The sequence below is a fragment of the Pelodiscus sinensis genome, chromosome 14 (genome assembly GCF_049634645.1).
Source record: "Pelodiscus sinensis isolate JC-2024 chromosome 14, ASM4963464v1, whole genome shotgun sequence".
NCBI lineage: Eukaryota > Metazoa > Chordata > Testudines > Trionychidae > Pelodiscus > Pelodiscus sinensis.
In genome coordinates, this window is record NC_134724.1 from 1,724,939 (window position 1) to 1,744,207 (window position 19,269).

Below are 19,269 nucleotides of genomic sequence, written 5' to 3' on the forward strand. Positions count from 1 at the left end.
CTCAGTACCAGTGCTCCACTGGCCCACAGTGAAGTCAATGCCACAGCTCACAACTAGACTCCTCATAGAATCCAAATTAGTTCTGATATTCCACAGTGAAGGCAGGAAGGAGACAGTGGAACTGGTGCTGTTTAGGCCCTCAGACAGGGCCCCACCACCAGGCATAGAGACCTGTCCCCAACTTTTCTCAATTTAGCTGGCTTTGGAACCCATGCCCCTTGTGTAGCGAGTGTTACTTAGGTTATGGTGAATCCCTCTGTCATAAACAGTTCCACCAGTCCATTGTCCTTGATTCGCATAATCAGGGTAACAACATTTTTATCCCCCCTGCCTCAATAACAGAGAGACTGGGGATCCCACAGTGGCCAAAGTGACCATTTGGGCTGCTGTGAGCACATACTAGACGGGATGGGTGTGTCTATGCAAATTGGGATCAGCCCCTGCAGTCCCTTTGCACCACTCACCGCAGTTCACCACCAGGGCTATGTCTACACTCGCGGCTTCTTGCACAAGTATGGCCGTTCTTGCGCAAAAATCCGCAGAGCGTCTACACTGCCCGCCTGCTCTTGCGCAAGGAAATTTGCAGTACGGCGTGGTAAGAGGGGGCTTCTTGCGCAAGAGCTATGCTCTTTTTTGACGGGTGTAAGCCCTCTTGCGCAGGAGCTCTTGTGCAAGAGGGCAGTGTGGACGCTCGGCAGAGATTTCTTGCGCAAGAAAGCCCTATGGCTAAAATGGCCGTCGCAGCTTTCTTGCGCAAGCGAGCGTCCACACTGCCATGGGAGCTCTTGCATAAAAGCACAGCTCGCACATGGCAGTGTGGACGTGTTCTTGCACAAGACTTCTTGCACCACGAGTGTAGACATAGCCCACATGTCAGGGTACAGGTTACCCTGACCCCGCTTACACATATGCAAATATATGGCTAAATGCACAATTACCTGATTTGCACGAGCATGGGCAGAAATTACATCAGAAAATTAAGCACACTGGTCAATGCACATTTTTGCACTTGACTAATTCTGAAACGCAGATCCTTAACCTTCCCAGACCCGAGTTTCCCCATCGACACAGAAATTCCCTGCCTCACCTGAACAATGTGACGCTAAATTCATTACGCCATGGAACGTGCGTTGCGCTCCGCAGCTGGAAAGCACTAAAAAAGTGCAAACTAATCATCATCAGCCGCGTTGCTGTTCCTGACGTAAGATCAGCAGCCACCCAGGAACAAACATGCTCAACAATGAGGCAAGGAGGGCAGAAAAGATAAACCAGTGCTCTTTTGACAGCGTGACGTCTGATTTCGGCGGCTGAGAGCGGGGCCACACGCCAGCGGTGGGGAGGAACGCCAGCGCACGTCTGGCGCGATCCCGGTGGGAGAGATCGCTCGTCCTGAGCTCTGAGCTGTGGGGTCAATGTGAGACCAGATGCGAGAGGGAGTCTCTGGTATTGGTCTGACTCCTGTTCGTGAGAGAGACCAGGGTTCAGACACCGGGCTCTTCTTCAGGTTGCATTTATGGACAGAGCTGTCCCTAGGGATGTGTGGGGCCTGGGGCAACCTCCCCCCAATGGTCCAGGTGTGGGGCCCGGGGCAAACCCCTACTGCAGGCCGTATCCCACCCTGCCTCACCCCCGTTCTACCCCTCCCCACGGGACCTGCCCTGCCCCTACAACCCACCCCGCCCCCACTCCATCCCTCCCCCCAAGACCCACTCCACCCCGCCACACTCCACCCCTCCCCCAGACCCACCCTGCCTCCACTCCACCCCTCCCCCCAAGACCCACCCCTGCCTCCACTCCACCCCCCTCAAGACCCGCCACTGCCCCGCCCCACTCCACCCCTCCCCAATACCTGCCCCTACCCCACTCCCACTCCCCCCCTCCCCCCAAGACCTACACCTGCCCCACCCCCACTTCCCCTCCCCCAAACCCATCCCTGCCCTGCCCCCACTCCACCCCTCCCCCCAAGACCCACCCCTGCCTCCACTCCACCCCCCTCAAGACCCGCCCCTGCCCCGCCCCACTCCACCCCTCCCCAATACCTGCCCCTACCCCACTCCCACTCCACCCCTCCCCCCAAGACCCACACCTGCCCCACCCCCACTTCCCCTCCCCCAAACCCATCCCTGCCCTGCCCCCACTCCACCCCTTCCCCCAAGACCCACCCCTGCCCCACCCCCTTGTGGAAGCCCTCTCCTCCAAGTAACATTAGAGGTGGGGGGGGTCACATTTTGCTGCTGCCCCCCATCAACTCCCCCTCCCCCGATAATCATCTGGGCCACCCTGGGCCAAAGCCCGGGGCCCCGAACCATCCTAAGGGCGCGATGGCTTTGTGGTCAGTGCTGGCGGATAAGCCTCACTTTGGAATAATGATTCACATTTACTTTCCATCACTTATACAGAAAACAGCCGCGCCGGGGGTGGGGGACGGACAGCGCGAGAGTCTTCAGGCTGGGGGGGGGGGGGAATGTCTTTTTCCTGCTTCTTAAGAAACCCTGGAGAAGATCTGGGTGGCGGGGGCAGGGGACAATGTGGGTTTCCTCACATTCTGCATGATGCTCAGTGGTAAAACACGCACCAGAAAACGCGCCGGGTGCGCGGTGTGCACCACTCAACGCCGGGGGTGGAGTCAATAGCAGGCTAGCGGCGGCTGTCTGCTCCTATTCCTCATCAGACAGCCTCGACCTTGGCCTGCTGGCCCTGCCCGCGGGAGAGACAGCCTCCCGTAACAACTCGGTGGGCAAAAGCCCAGGGCCAGGAATCCATAAGTATCGATTCATTGTCTGCAGCGTGATTTAAATGTCAGTTGGCAGACCAGGGCAGATGAAGATCTGTAGCCACAATGAACGGCGAGAGAGAGGCTGGAAAGTCCTTGGGAGGCGCGGAGTTAAAACGGAAATCAAATGGACGTGTCCCTTAAAAACAAAACCGGAAGGGAAGGACGTGACGGATTAGCTGAGTTTGCAAATCACGACTCAGTCGCCCTCCCGCCCTGGTTCTAGACTCGCATTTGCTGTCATGTCTCGGCTGCTTTGGGAGGTTTTCAAAGTGGCCCCAGGCCGCTCCGGAAGAGGCGGGGCCTCATGAGAAAGGGGCGGGGCCTCAAGAGAATGGGGCGGGGCCTCAAGAGAAAGGGGCGGGGCCTTAAGAGGAAGGAGCCAGGATACTTCCCTGTTTCTCCACCCACAGACCATGATTGGTCTGGAGGTGGGGGAGCACCTTTGCCCCACCCCCCCAGAGGTTTCCTCCAGGTGCCCATACCCCTGACAGTGGAAGGAGACTTTGCATGCTCCCCCTTCTGCCCCTAGGCCAATCAGACCTTGGGGGCAGGGGAGCGTACGAATTCTCCTTCTCCCTCCCCCGCCAGGAGCGCATGGCACTTCTAAGCTCTGTGCTCCTTGCAGGGTGGGGATGGGGTGGGGAGGGGAAACTTCGTGTGCTTCCTCCCCCCAGGCCCTATTTGGCCTGGGGGGCGGGGAAGCGGCAGTGCCTCTGCGAGCCAGATCCACCCACCCTTCTCCCACTCCTGCCCCAGACAGTGGATTCACACTTCTCCTTCGTGGCATTGGGTGTGATGAACAAAGACACGAACAGAAGCAAATCCGAGTTCCGCTCGCACCTTCGCCCTGGCCTGGGTAGTGCCTCTCTCATTGTGCTCAGCCCACACCCTAGAGCAGGGGGTCCCAACCTTTTTCAGTCCCCGGACCCCCTCGGCTTTTAGTAACCCTTCCCGCACCCCCTATTCAATAGGAAAGGAGATCAATTCTAGACTCTAGAATCCACAACTTTTTTCACTAACACGACTACTTTTGGAATATTTCAATTAGGATAATCTAGTTATTTACCAAATATTCCCCAGACCCGCTTGACACGCTTCTCGTATCCCCTGGGGATACGCGTACCCCAAGTTGGGAACCCCTGCCCTAAATCTTCACTCCTCTGGACAGCCCCTGCTATTTCCCTGGTAGCTGGTTTGGAGAAACAGCCACCTGCCTCCGCGTCAGCAGGACTCGCCGATCCCCCTTTGGTCAGCAAAATCAACACCAGTGACAATGTCTGGCGAGTCAGGCAAACATCTCCTTGAAGAGGAACGGCTTTCCTTGGCGGGCAGGGGAGACGGCCCGGCCCGGCCGCTCTGACACGGCCCTTGAGAGAAGGGCGGCTTCGTTTGAAATATGCCGTAACAGTAGGACAGGTTCCCCCAACATGCTACATGCCTCGCCCACTCCATGCAGATCAGGGGAGCCAGCAGACTTAGCGCTGTCCCCTCTCCTCGGGGGCTGCTGTTTGAAATGCCTGGTCCGAGCCAAGAGAGGCTGAACACCACAAGTAGAATGCGGGAGGAACAGCGCCAGGCACATCTTGAAACCTGCATACGGAGGTGGTCTCCTCCGCTCGGAAAAGCTTTCCTGGCACTGGGAAAGGTTCCGAAAAGGGCAAGACAAGTCCTGAGGGGTTTGGAACGGCTGCCATTGGAAGAGAGATGAAAAAGACTGGGACTGGTCAGCTGAGAGAAGAGGAGACGACGGGGGTAGGACAGAGGTCTACACGACCATGAGTGGGGTGGAGAACGGGAATAAGGAAAAGTTCTTTACTTGTTCCCGTGTCGCGGGCCAGGGTGGCGCCTCCAGCTGGCTGCTCTGGGAATTAGCTCACTGGATGCCTCCCTCTTGCTGGTGTGGCCCGTGTTTCTTTGTCCACGGCGTCCTCTTCAGGACCCGGCCCTCCGGCAGCGCCCACTCCAGTCTCTGAGGGGGCCTTTACCCAACCGTGCACTCCAGGGTCCTCCCTTCCCCAGGGCACCCTGTTCTCCTCCCAGGGAACACCCAAGGCTGCGTCTACACTGCAGCCTTCTTGCGCAAGAACTTTTAGTGCAAGAGTTCTCGTGCAAAAGTTCTCGTGCAAGAGCGCAACCACACGGCCATGTGCTTTTGCGCAAGAGCATCCGTGGCAGTGTGGATGGTCTCTTGTGCAAGAAAGCTCTGATGGCCATTTTAGTGTGGCCTGTTCCCGTCCACACTAGCCTTTTTGCACAAGCGCTCTTGCGCAAAAAAGCTTATTCCTTGTGGGGAGAAGAATAAGTCTTGCGCAAAAAGCCCTCTTTTCTGACGATCTACTGTCAACTTTCTTGCACAAGAACGGGCTTGTAGTGTGAACGCTCCGCACGTTTTTGTGCACGAAGCCTGCAGTGTAGAGATAGCCCCAGTTCCCCTGGACCCACCTTGCCTCAGTGACCCCTGGCCAGTCTCCATCTAGCGCCGGCCTCAGGGGCAAACTGCCATCTGGAATGGCCACTCATCACTGGCAAAGGAGTGTGGACTTGCTGCCCCTGCCTACCATGGCTGCCTCTCTGCAGCCCTAGTAGCCTCGGGCCTTGCTTCAGGCCCTGCCTCCTCTGGGGCTTCCCTCCGGGCTGGGGTTTTGTCCTTAAAGGGCAAACACCCTGTCACATCCCATAACACAAGAACTAGGGGTCACCAAATGAAATAAATAGGCAGCAGGGTTAAAACAAACAAAAGGAAGTTTTTCTTCACTCAGCGCACAGTCAACCTGTGGAACTCCTTGCCAGAGGAAGTTGTGAAGACCAACAGGGTTCAAGAAAGAACTAGATAGTTTCATGGAGGTTAGGCCCATCAATGGCTAATAGCCAGGCTGGGTAGGAAGAGTGACCCTGGCCTCTGTTTGTCTGGAAATAGGTGACAGGGGAGGGATCACAGGATGATTTCCTTTTCTATTCACTCCCTCTGGGGCACCTGGCACTGGCCACCGTGGGCAGACAGGACACTGGGCTGGAGGGACCTTTGGTCTGACCCCGTGTGGCTGTGAGGAACCACGCTGGTCACAACATCTAGACAAATTACACTCTTCTCTGTCTCTTGGCTCCTGGCACCAACAACCGTGGCCTAGGGCAGGCGTATGGACCCTGCTTCTCAAAGGTAGGCCGGCGTCGATTAAAACACCGTGAGGCCTGTCGACAGATGGCTGGATTCCACAATACAGCCCCCTGGAGGTGGCCGTGTGAAAAAGGGGGCTTGACTGACCTCGCCTGAAGGGAAGCCCGTTTGAAATGCTTTTGATTCGGGTATTAACGAAGGGGGCGGGAATAGCGCTGGGCTTCAATGATTTACTAGAGCTGGGATGTACATAAATGATGCGGGAAATCAGGCCAAATAACTCTGCATCTTTACCCAGGCGGGTCAACAGGGTGTGGGGGGAAGCTGGGGGCAGCTGCCCTGGGGCCTGGCGATTCTAAGGGGCCCAGGGCTTCTGGCCGCTGATGCTGCTACTGTGGCAGTGGTGGCAATCGGAGCTCTGCGCCCCATTGAATCGCCATCGGAGTGCGGCGCCGGGTGCCTCGAGGGCTGAGGGGGGCTGAGGGCCCCATCTGACCCCACCCCTTCCTCCTGAGGCCCTGCCCCTAATGCCTGGGACTCCGCCCCTTCTGGGAGCACGGAGCCGCCCCCCATTCTTGCTGTCGGCCCTGCTGCCTTTGATGAATCCCTTTTGAGTCCTAGCAATAGGACCTGACAGATGCTCTGTCTCCCAGGGCTGGCTCAGTGACGGCGGGATGCTGTTGCCACAGCCACCGCCGTGCCGGGGGAGGCGCCTCTCCAGCGTGCCAGAGAAGCACCCGCATGCACGGAGACGTCTCTGCGCCGCCTCAGAGCCCATCGCGCCTGCAGGCTCCGGCTGGGGATCCCTCACGCAGGGGCCGGTCCGTGAGGTTCCGGGGGCCTCCCGCTGGCGGCCAGGTGGCCCGGCTCAGCCTTGGCCTTCGCCTCGCGCGTCTGCGTCCTCCCTCGGCCCGATGCCCGACCAGCAACGACGGAGCGCTGCACACTGTGGGGAATTCGAACCTCAGCCCCGCTCGTGAGCGAATGGGCACGTGCGGGGTTTGTTGTTATCCCCCGTCATTATTATCGGCTCCAAACCAGGGCACCCTCGCCTGGCCCTCGGTCCGTGTGGTGGCCTGGGCTGCCCAGAGGAATAACTCTCTTCTGACGAGCGCCCCTCGGGGAGCCCCGGACCTGTGGGCTCCGCAAACCTCCAGTTTCCCTATTGCTCTTCTGCAAGGGCCAGCAGCTTGGTGCGCACACCCTCTTCCCCGCGTGGGACCAGCTCCCAGGAGGGGAGGCTGCCGCCCAGAGCGTGCGTGACTCTCAGAGCGGAGGGACGGCCTCACGCCCCACCTTCAGCTCAGACAGTCGTCAGCTCAGCCTGAAGTTCTCTCCCCTCCTGCCTGCCGTGGAGCTGGCCTGGAACGGAGGCGTTCTCCTCAGAGCTCCACCTACAGAGCAAGCGCCCAAGGAGCGGGCCACCCACGTTGCACTCGGCAAAGGATCAAAACAAGGATCCGGCGGGTGCTCAGAGCAGGGCGGAGATGGCCCCTGAGGGCCTGGTGGGGCTCCCCTTGGCTGGGCGCCTTCTCCCTCTCTCAGTTGCTCAGGCTCCTCACCTGCTTTTCCAGTCACCAGCCTGTCTCCCCAGGCCAGGCGCTGTTGGGGAAGGGCTTTTCTCCTTTCCCCTAGTTCAGGGCTGGCCATAGGGCCGGCAAACGGGACCCATTCCCAGGGCGCTGTAGGCAGAGGGTGAGTGGCAACCGGGCATGGGTGTTGCTGGATAAAGGGGGTGCAGGGTACTGGGCAGGGGGGAATGCTGGAAGCACAGGCAGGAGGTGTTGGGATGAAGGGTGTGCTGTGCAGAGATTAGGGGCAGAGGATGGGGGTGCAGGCATTGGGGAGCCCATGGTGCCAGGGGAAAGGAGTGGTGCTACTGTAACGCCCATAGGCAGAACCGAACGAACCCGGGACCTCTGGCACTTCCTGGAGGAGTCTCTACAGCTCGAGTGAAAAGCCAGCCGGCTCTCAGCTCCGGTTGTAGAGCAAACTCATTCTCGCTCTGTACGTGGCCTCAGGGCCTCCAGATGGGACAGCGCCCCACCCCGGAGGTGTGCGGGTTGCACTACGCCCACCGGGCTCAGGGGCACCAAAACACAAGTTCACCGAGGTGCCACGTTCCCTAAGTCAGCCCTGTCCCGGGCAGTCCCTGCCCCTGGGCATTGTGGGCAAAGGCCCAGCTAACCACACAGCCCCAGCTCGAAAGCAGGTGAGACAGGCCTGTAGAGCCACGTGTTTGGCAAGAGATCCAGGGTTTGGGTCGGGGGTCATGTCCCGTAATCACCGCTGGAGCCTAAGTCTCACGGTACCGCCAGTTGCCGTAACAAAGACATTGGTCAACAAAAAATCTGCACAAATGCCCTTTGGGACTTCTTGGCCATCGGGCTTCTCATGGGACAGGCAGCACGTCCCTGGGTAGCAAACACGAGCCGGCACACGATAGATGATGTCAGGGTCTTGCAACCCGGGTAGAGGAAGAAGAGATACCGTCAATGAAATGCTCTGAGGTAGTGGGCAAACCCGGAGGTCTCATGGAACGCCAAACCGACTGCGTCCAGAGCGACCGATTGTTCGTCTTCCTGCCAAACTTGTCTCGTGAGTGAACTGGGGATTCCTCTGTGGCAGCGGTTCCATTCTGTGGCCCCACTTTTGAAGAGGAACATGGTTCGGGAACCGCTCCTAGCCAGGAGGAAAGTGAGGGAGACCTCTTCGACTCCAGATCGGTACATACCTTCGCCCTGCTGGTCTGCTGTCCCGCGCATGTTGGCGATGCAAAGAGCAATGGATGATTCTTCCCCCGAGGCACCGCAGAAAAGTGGTTGAAAACACAACATGGCTCTGCATAGCCGTGTGTGCTGGGTTGTGTTCCTGCTGGCTGGAGAAATTGGGCTGTCTCCATGGCTCCTGGCGAGCTTGGTTTTAAGCTCTGCCAAAAGAGAAGCTGGAATGGACACCTATGCACCCATGGAACCGCACACACAATTAATTGTGTGCGCAGATGCGTACTGCTTCCTGATTTGTGCGCAGGGAGGCAAGTAGGCAATGAATTTTGCACGTGCTGTCATGGGTAAGTCCATTGTAGCAAAATTGGAAAAGCACGTCAACTAATTCTTTTTCACAGGCTTGGGTCTGCAGGAGAAATTGCCCCTCTGCAATTGCACAGCCATCCATGACTTTCATCTTTGCCTCACAATGAGGCTGCCAATCAGCTGATCTTTGCTTTGCACCAGCATGCCAACACCAACCCAGCTGCTCCCAGGGTGGGACTCGAACCCATAACTTGAGGCATTGGATGCTGAGGCTGTGTCCATTAAGCCAATGGATGACTCATCGCACCACTAGCCCTTCGGTGGCTGCCTTATCTTTCCTACCTTCAACTGGTGCCAGCTCTCAGTTCTTCAGGCAAGGAGACAACTGTGAGGCCATTGTGTGAGACGAGGTCATCTCTTGAAGGGCTCAGCGAAAGAAAGGAGTTCCAAAAAGACATGGGAAGGAAGAAAATAATAGCTCTTTGCACCTGGATAACATGGGGCACTGCTCCAAACACACAAGGGGTGTGTCTAGACTACAGAGTTTTGTCGACAAAAGTGGACTTTTGTTGACAAAACTATACCTGCGTCCACACTACCGCTGAGTTCTGTTGACATAACGTCGACAGAACTCAGCAGTTTTGTCGACGCTGGTATACCTCATTTTACGAGGCATAACGCCTTTTGTCGACAGAGTTCTGTCGACAGAAGGTGTTATTGCATGTAGGGTTGTGTCTAGACTACAGGGTTTTGTCGACAAAGCAGCTTGCTTTGTCGACAGAACTGAATATGTCTAGACGCTCTTTGTCGACAGAAGTTTTGTCGACAGTATCTGTCGACAAAACTTCTGTCGACAAAACCCTGTAGTCTAGACGTACCCAAGGTGACATCAAAGTTACAGCAACACCAGGAGGGGAAAGCAGCACAGAGACCAGTTTGGAAAAGTAACAGGATCAAGTTCTGTTTCGGCAAGAATTATTCTCCAGAAGCAAAACCACTTGCTCAGCTTTCCAGTCCTACTTCTTCACCCGAGTCTCGCCTCAGCAGGTCTCCTACAGCCAGCGCACCTCTCTCTGCCCCAGCGATTGCTAATGCCTGGTGCTGCTCTTGATCGCAAGCGACATGCTTAATTTTCTTCACTCCAGCTCTAGATACTTGGCTTAAAAACACGCCTTTTGTAGTTCTTATGTTTGCCTGCCTGCCTGACTATATCAGGAACAATTTAGTTTTCTCTCTTCCCTGCTGGAGCAGTTGGCAAGTTACAGTGTGTGCTTGAAAACGCTTTCATAACATTTGTTTTGTCTTGCAGAAATAAGACGCAAATTCTTGGCTCTCTGCATCAAATACAGCCTTCTTGCTGCAAATGTATGCAAACGAGCAGCTGAAAAATATGAAGCACTCAGGTATGACTAGACAGCCAGTTCTGTAAGCAGAACTTCGGTATATCTCCCGGCGGTATTATGTTTTCGTAGTTGGTTGCTCTGGTTTGTTTTTTTGAGTACATCGGAAGGAGCTTTTTAAAAATTATTTTAAAGTAACATTTAAATTGTTTCAAAGCAAGATACCGAGTTCACTATTTATCGAGATCTATCAATGTCTTTAAAAGCAATCTTTTATATCAGATTGGTAGCACTCTAATCTACTTAATCTGTTTGTCAGGAAGAAAAACACATAGCCCATCAATTCCCATGCTGGTTTTGAATATTGGTTACATTCAATGAAAAATATTATCTGGGGATTAAACTTAAGTCTTACCTCAACAGAGGTGATAGTTACAAGTAATATAAATGGGACTGTTCACACACAGGGATTGAAGAGGAATCAGAAGATCCCAGAGATGTAACTGAGATTTTCAAAAGTGAATAGTGATCTTGGGGTCCAACTTGAGACAACGTAAAGGAACTTGACTTTCAGAGAGAGGATATTAAGTACTCTCTGGTCAAGCACTTACATGAATATTTACCCTCTTGGACACATAATGGTGAACATAGCTCTTCTATGCTGATTCATGTTTGTGAACGTGAGAAACTTGACTTTAACCCCCAAAGCTATCAGGTCCTTGCATAGTGGCCAGAGAAAGATTCAACAGTGTTGAGTGGAGACACTTTTTATATAGGATTTGAGCAGGGGTGGGCAATTATTTTTGATGGGGGGGGCACGCTAAGAATTTGTTAAGTGGACAAGGGCCAAATTTTCTGTGGAGGAGGTGCAGGATCTGGGACAAAGATTGGATGCACAAGAAGATTTTGAACTGGGGCAAGGCTGCAGGCAGGGACTCAGAAGGTTTGAGTTGTGGCCTGATGCAGGAGGGGATTGCAACCTGGGGCAGAGGTGTAGGAGAGGGGTGCAGAGGGTTGGGGCAGGGAGTTGGGCTGTGGGGAGGGAGTGGAGTGCCAGGTGCAGGCTCTGGCTAGGAGGTACTTATCCAAGACAGCTCCTGACCTGCAGCCCCATGGGATCCTGGGGCAGGATTCCTTTCTGCTGTGCCTGCACACCTCTCAACCTCACGGGAGTGTTGTGAGCAAGACACGAGAAGTCGTTTTTCTGTTCTACTCTGCGCTGATTACCTTGACTTTAGCAAGGCTTTTGATACGGTCTCCCACAATATTCTTGCCAGCAAGTTAAGGGAATGTGGATTGGATACATGGACAGTAAGATGGATAGAAAGATGGCTAGAAGGCCGGGCCCAGCGGGTTGTGATCAACGGCTCGATGTCAGGATGGCGGTCGGTTTCTAGTGGAGTGCCCCAAGGTTTGGTTCTGGGACCGGTTTTGTTCAATATCTTTATTAATGACCTGGATGAGGGGATGGATTGCACCCTCAGCAAGTTTGCAGATGACACTAAGCTCGAGGGAGAGGTAGATACGCTTGAGGGCAGAGATAGGGTCCAGAGTGACTTAGACAAATTAGAGGATTGGGCCACAAGAAATCTGATGAGGTTCAACAGGGACAAGTGCAGAGTCCTGCACTTGGGACGGAAGAATCCCAAGCATTGTTACAGGCTGGGGACCGACCAGCTAAGTAGTAGTTCTGCAGAAAAGGACCTGGGGGTTACAGTGGATGAGAAGCTGGATAGGAGTTAACAGTGTGCCCTTGTAGCCAAGAAGGCTTATGGCATATTAGGTTGCATTAGGAGGAGCATTGCCAGCAGATCCAGAGAGTGAGTGTTCCCCTTTATTCGGCTCTGGTGAGGCCACATCTGGAGTATTGTGTCCAGTTCTGAGCCCCCCACTTCAAAAGGGATGTGGACGCATTGGAGAGGGTCCAGTGGAGGGCAACCAAAATGATTAGGGGGCTGGAGCATATGACCAATGAGGAGAGGCTGAGGGAGTTGGGTCTGTTTAGTCTGCAGAAGAGAAGAGTGAGGGGGGATTTGATAGCAGCCTTCAACTCCCTGAAGGGGGTTCCAAAGAGGCTGGAGAGAGGCTGTTCACAGTAGTGACAGGTGGCAGAACAAGGAGCAAAGGTCTCAAGTTGTGGTGGGAGAGGTCCAGGTTGGATATTAGGAAAAACTATTTCCCTAGGAGGGTGGTGAAGCACTGGAATGGGTTACCTAGGGAAGTAGTGGAGTCTCCATCCCTAGAGGTGTTTAAGTCCCGGCTTGACAAAGCCCTGGCCGGGTTGATTTAGTTGGGATTGGTCCTGCCTAGAGCAGGGGGCTGGACTTGATGCCTTCTGAGGTCTCTTCCAGCTCTATGGTTCTAAGATTAGGCCTCAGCTGAAGTAGCGTGTCCAGTTCTGGCACCACCTTTCAAGAAAGAACTCACTTCCTCGGATGCTGAAGAGGCAAGAAAGCAGAACAGGAAGGATACAGAGATGGGAGTGGGACATGAGCGAGAATTCAATAAGTGTGGACCTGGCTCATGTCCACCAGTGATCACATGCACCGGTGTCCATCAATGTCTGTTTGCTGCCTGTAGCAACCGTTCACTCTGCTGCAGGCTGTAACTCTTCTAGATCTTGGGTGTAGCGGGGGGTTGTTTAACGGCCTCTGTTCTAGATGAGCTAATGGTCTGGTCTGGCCTTAAAGGCTACAAAACTTGAACAGTTTGGCCTAATCATTAACTTCCATTGATGCCAGCGGGAGATCTGACCTGGTACGTCCCACGTACAAGATGTTTTCCTGGGGACAGATCCAAAGTGGAGTGGGAAGGAGGGGCAAAATCCACCTCTGCATTGAGGGATTTATGTCTGTGCTTGTCAGCAATGGGAAAGCATTCTGAAAATAAATAGTTTACACTATGCCCCGGAGATTTTTCTTGGGAGGATGGCGAGAGGGTGGAGTGCAAATGAGTCTTCAGGAGAACGTTTCTCCAGGTGACTGCTGATGTCACCGTGATTCTGTGAAGTTTGTACGTTTTAATTGTGCTTGACAAGCTCGAAATAACCATATTGGCTCGTTCCAAATTAACTTGGACTCCCCAGACAGAGTATACTGTAAACTATTTACCGTCCAGCTGTCTGCAGAGCGCCGGGGCTTCTGAGGGCTGATTACATTTTCCTTCTGATGGAAAAAAGGGAGCATTCGGAGCCCTGTCGGGTTTCACGAAGCCCAATCTCTATTGTACAGTCGGCCATGACCTCTGCAGCGCCTGCTCCCTGCAGACAATGGGCGATATCCAGGGCTCTTTCGTTCTCATTCGAGGGAGACGGGTCTCTGAATGGAACTGACACAAGCCATTCTTGGGAAGCACCTTACGAAACGGGCAAGCCACCTTGTCCCTCTCCCAGGGTGAAATGCAGTTCCGAGGTGTCGTTATTTGGCACTGAAGTCATTCTCCTTTGCAGCTGCCTCTTCCCAGGGCTCCTGCTGACCCAAATCCCATGGCACTAGGTGACATGGGTGGTTCGGGAGGGCTTTTGGAAAGGGTCAGCGAGGGAGCACCGTGTCGCTTGCTTACACCGTCCTCAAGTATCGCGACGGCTTATCTTGCAGCAGTTCCACCCTGGCTACCGACTTGGTCCATCCTAGTATTGCTAGGCACAGAGGACAAAACCCTTCCCTGCGGAGGATGGGCTGCAATGATCCGAGAGGCCGCATGCTCGATAAGGGAGTGGAGCGGTGCAAATAGTAGCTCGACAGCCTGACACGCTGCGTTCGCTGAGACAGGGACGCTGTGTCTAAACTTCTCACCAACTTTCAGTTCCATCTCCGTGAGGGCTAGAGAAAAACCAGAGCTAGGCCGGCATGTGGCCCCCGGCGGGGGGCAAATTGTTGCCTCTATTTTCTCCTCTTCCTTATAGGCAGTGGGTGAACGTAGGGCTGGGGAAGGCAATCCCCAGTCCCGCCTCTTGCACCCACCACCCATGTGCTTCCCTTGTATGTTTACTTCCTGTGACTCTTGTTAGGTCAGGACCATTGTGCAAGTGTGCAGGGAAATGGGATGCCAACGCCAAACCCCACAGCACGGTACCTGAAAACAGTGCACCCGCGGCATCTTAGTCCAGGACAAGGCGTATTCGGCGCCAGCTCCTTGAACACGTGGCATGGAAGGTGTACAGGGTTGCCCTTTCTGACGATGGCATCAAGCACAAGGCCTGCATAAGGCCCGCTAACTGGCATGGACGCTCTGAATCGAGGCCTCTCAATGCCTCGGCTGCAGGTTGAACCGTGAGGTCACCATGGAGATACGAAATTTATTTTTCAAGGTAGGGAGCAAATCGGCTTATGGGACAAGCGCTTCAGGAATCCTGGGGTTAGCAGAGCTGAGAGACACCCCCCATGGGGAGATGTTCCCATCCCTCCTACAGAGCCGCGCGGACCCCCCAGAACCTTCGCACGCCCAAGGGAGAGAGCTCATCATCTCCCGTTTCCCGTGCACCTGCCAGGGCTCCTTCTGAGAGGCAAACGGTGGAGATCCCCTACCTGCAAGCCAGGCAGGGTCCCTCTCTCTCTCAGCGGTCACTCGATAACGAGCAGGACGTCTTCCTGTCGCCCTCCTATTTGTGGCTCCGTAGGTGGCTGACCAGCCCGATTCTGGAGCCGCAGGTCTTACCGCAGAAGGGGCAGGCCCAGAGGGGGAGAACTGTGCTCTGAGGGAAAGGCGGCTGCGAGGTGGATGGATGAGGCGGTCCCATGCTGTCCTGCCAGCTGGTGGCCCAAGCGGTACAATTCTACCGTCTTAACCAGCTTCCTTTAACTCTTTTACTGCTGGACCTTCACGCCCCCTGGGGTATTACTGTCTTCTAGAGTCGCCCACTTTCTATTGGCAAAAACAGAACACCATGGCCCCACCCCTTCCCCGAGGCCCCGCCCCTTTCCAAAGGTCCCGCCCCCCCCCCCACTCACAACATTCCCCCTTCTTCAGTGTCTTGCTCTCCTCATCCTTATGTTTACTGGGCAGGGGCAAGGGGTAGGAGTGAGGACTCTAAATGAGGATGTGGGTCTAAATGGAGGCTTTGGGTGCCGGAGGGGGGCTCGGGGTGAGGGGGTAAGGGTTCCAGCTGGGGGTCACCTTATCACCTTCTAGTGTCGTTCTGTTGAAATATCGCTGGAACATCCGTTTCTGTCTGTCCCTCTGTAATTTTTCCTCTCACCTAATTGAATGCCACTGGCACAATAAAAAAATACACTCGTTAACAATGAATTTCCTTCTCTGTGTTACAAACAAATCACATTCGATTATTAAAACCAAACGCTTTGGACATCTCACAGCTTTTTGTTTACCTTTGCCATTTCTTGCAAACCAGGCAGTTTCACTTTATTTTTAGTCAGTTTCACTGTTGGGTTCTCGGTGTTCCAGAAACGTACTGCCGGAGAACCTTTATTTGTTAAAATAAATTCTCTATTGTAAGTTTAAAAAAAACCCCACGAATAGATGTCTATTTATTGTCCTTTAAAAACAAACACCAAATGATCAAAGGAACAACCTGCCCCGTCCTCAGACACGCAACAGAATTTGAATTGGTGCCATATTTTGAGTTTATCTTGTCTCCATTGTTATACCACACTTCTCAGCACGGTGCCCGACTTCACAGAACCCCTTTAAACATTTACAGGCTGTCTGGAAAGTTTCAGTTAATAACAAACCCACCTTCATTTTTATGTACTTTGCGGCAGACGAGTTTTGTGGGTGGTGCAGATCCATTTCTCTGATCTGTACAAATCCAGGAAGAGTAACTGTTTCTTGGATAGAAGCCGTCTTATTCAAGCTCCGGAACAAGTACATTATGTCATAGCAACTGATCCCTAGTTAATTGGCACATCAAAATACCGAGCACCTGAAAATGAGATCAGTTTGTGGTAGATTACAAAACTGGGATTGTGCAAGCCTGCAGTTCTCAAATCCATCACTCAATATGGCGTTACCCAACCCGGGAACAAAAGAGATTAAAAAGACAAAGTAACCGAATGCAAAACTCCTCCAGGCCCTTGGACACAGGCTCATGAAATGTGACAGATTTACATCTCTGTCTAGGCTCTTCAGTAGAACGGGGCGAGGGGGTGGGGGGCAGTTGTCAGAGGCTCTAATCTGTTAAAAGCACAAATATCCTATTGATCCAGAGGCCAGATACAATGAAAGCGATGAGCTGTTGAATGCATCAAGGCTGCATGCAGACCGGCATGCAAAGATGTTTCACTGCTGGTTTAGATGGTTCCCCCAGTAAATGTCACAAATATCAGCCAATCGGCACGGAGCGGGAATATTGGAATGTGCGACATAATCCCAAGTTGCAGGGGGGGGAGGGCGTTTTTTTATTAAAACTCTTCCTGAGAATATTAAGGCATTAGTGTGGGCTGGAGGACCGACCTTTTGCTAATTCCTTCGGAAAGGGCACCCTGTAGTCAAGACAAGGGGGGAAGAAAGTGTACCCTTTACAATCCCCGCCCCTCCACTCTCTGTCAGAAAATCAGATTTGGGATGTAATTTGCATAGCATGTCTCATGATTTCATTTAATCGGCCCAATCCTCTTACGGAGCAGAACAGCATCAGTTATCCCAGGCACTGTGGCTGCGTAGGGTCTGTAAATCCACCCGCCCATCCATTCCAGCAAACCATTAACTCTTCATGTAATCCTACCGCATAAAATGGGTAGCAACAGGCAAGAAGTCCCACCTTCCAATACGAGAAGCACCTAGATTTTGCGAAGGAGAAAGACTACTCTACAATCCTCCATGGTTTCTACAAGGACGTTAGCCGGTCCCCGAGTTGCAAACGGTCGACTTACGACCGTTCGCAGTTACGACCGAAGGTATTGTAAACGGTGGACCCTGAGTTACGAATGCAATCCGCGCTTACAAACAGCACGGTCACTCTAGGGTCCGACTTACGAACAAACCGAGTTACGACCCATTGCTTGGTTCGTAACTGGCTCGTAAGTTGGGGAGAGGATGTATTGCCTACTAGGCCCTGGTCTACACTAGGACTTTACTTACCCCAGGTTGAATTTGTAAGTGGAGCATCCACATTATGAAGCCCCAAAAGAATGGGCCATGGAATTTAAAATCTGCACTCAAGGAATAACGCTCATCATATATATAGTAGCCCAATGTCTGTGACTGCGTAACGCTGAAACGCTGGCTGTTCCCTCTGGGAGGCGCTGTTGCCTCCCGCCGTGGTGCTCGGCTGACTTCTGCGCCACTCAGCCGGGCCGCCGTGGGGGAGCAAGCGGCTCCCTGCGGTGGCCTGGCTGAGCGGCGCAGAAGTCAGCCAAGCGCCACAGTGGGAGGCGAAGGGGGCGGTGACGTGCGGTGTGACAGCAGCTCCAGGCCCCACCCTCTGGCAGTGAACAGACCCTGGCCGGGAGGAGGACGGGGGAACGACGGGGAGGGAGAGGACAGCTGGGAGGCTGCAGGATCTGTGCTGGGGTGAAGGCAAACGGTGCAGGAGGGCAGCTGGAGCTCATAGGCAGCCGCTCAGCTGGGCTGCCGCGCAGGAGCAAGCGGCACAAACAGCCGTTGGGGCTCTGCGCTCCCCATGCAGGAGGAGGAGGAGAAGAGAAAGAGAGACAGAGGAGAGTTGGGGGGGGGGGAGGCAGTAGGAGGAGGGGAGAGAGAGAGAGAGACGGAGCGAGAGACCAGAGGCTCAGGCGAGAAGACCGACGTGGAGGAGAGACCTGAAAATCCGGTCTTACGATGGGCTAATTGGCTATTTCTGAAATAGTTCTGTTGAAATAGCGGGAGTGTGGACGCTCCGGTGCTGCTTTTTCAGAATAACTCCTCCCCAGAGTAGTTCGAACTAATGACTCCCCGTGGCCCTGGGGCTCCCAGGCTGAGATGGCCAGTCCCCATGAACGGAGCCTGCCGTGGACTCATTTTGAGGCTTCCTTGTAGTGAGGACACGCTAGTTCGAATTTGTTAAATCGGGAGTCAAGTTTAGTAACTTCAAAATAGTTTCCTAGCACAGAGAGGGCCTGGGAGGGGGGTACGCTCGTCAAGGCCGTCTCTTCATGCGCCGGCTGAGCCGCGGCGGCTTTGTGACATCACTAAAGAGCTGCCAAGCCTGCTTGTGTCCAGGCACCATTGGGCAGAGCTCAACGCGACACCTTCCTCCGAACAACTGAGGTGATGTAGAGAGAGCCACGCGGGGGAGCCGGGAGACGATGGTAAAGACGGTAACATTTGGGGAGTTGGCATTAATAAGGAATCCAGTCGATCCGCAGGGCTCGCCCGCCTGCAGAGAAAACACAACGCGATTTAATTTCTATACCTGTAATAACGATCTTTCTTTCCCCAAAAATTCATCTGGGGTTTTTTGCCATTCAAAATTCCCAGGAACATTTTCACCCTCCGTTGGAATACCGGCATTTTTGGACCAGCCTCGATTCGCCTCTGGGTTACTCTGAGTAGCTTCACCAAGATCCAGAGGCTAGGGTGGGCCTCAGTGAGAACAGACTCCGGTTCACGGGGTTTAGGAACACGTTTTTGTTGTGGTCCAGGTCACTGCGCTACACCCGGATGTTTTCTGACAAGCGGCAGAGGTTCCACATTGCCCCTCCCTTCTTCTCGGGAAACAGGCTCTCCTTCAAAGCAGCAGGCCCCATCCTGAGGCCAAATCAACCAGCGTGATAGCCCCCTCCCTACTCCGCGAGACTCAGTTTCCCCCTGGAATTCCAGGTGGCCCATGCCCTCTCGTCAGGACAGCGGCGGAGCGTTCTTCTGAGGCACCGTCTCCACTCCTGCTGCTATTCCCCTCCTCGCCGAGGCTCAAGGGCATCCCCTCGTGGAGAACAAAAGCCCTTTTGTCAAGGGGGGGCATTTCGCCATCGCTGTTCCTCGTGTTCTCCATCCGTCTCTATGCCACTCCTCACCGGAAACCCCGCGCCGCTCCCTTGCTTTCTCTTTGACCTCGGGCAGGTTGCCAGGAGGTGCCAGGGCCTACTCGATCCTCCAGGCAGCATCCCA

At 54.2% G+C, this 19,269-nt stretch overlaps 2 long non-coding RNA genes across 3 annotated transcripts in view; one reads left to right on the forward strand and one right to left on the reverse strand.

The window, feature by feature from the left end:
* Positions 1-2,212: 2,212 nt before the first annotated feature.
* Positions 2,213-19,269, reverse strand: part of LOC112547297 (uncharacterized) — a 386,761-nt gene continuing 369,704 nt past the window's right edge. For both annotated transcript variants that reach the window (XR_012895672.1, XR_012895673.1), the window contains 3 exons: positions 15,958-16,144; positions 15,387-15,474; positions 2,213-2,912 (listed from right to left, as the gene is read on the reverse strand). This is a non-coding gene — a long non-coding RNA (uncharacterized LOC112547297). The remainder of the gene's footprint in view (positions 2,913-15,386; positions 15,475-15,957; positions 16,145-19,269) is intronic.
* The window catches only part of LOC112547298 (uncharacterized), a 33,944-nt gene continuing 32,948 nt past the window's right edge, over positions 18,274-19,269 (forward strand). Inside the window, exon 1 of the long non-coding RNA XR_012895671.1 lies at positions 18,274-18,470. This is a non-coding gene — a long non-coding RNA (uncharacterized LOC112547298). The remainder of the gene's footprint in view (positions 18,471-19,269) is intronic.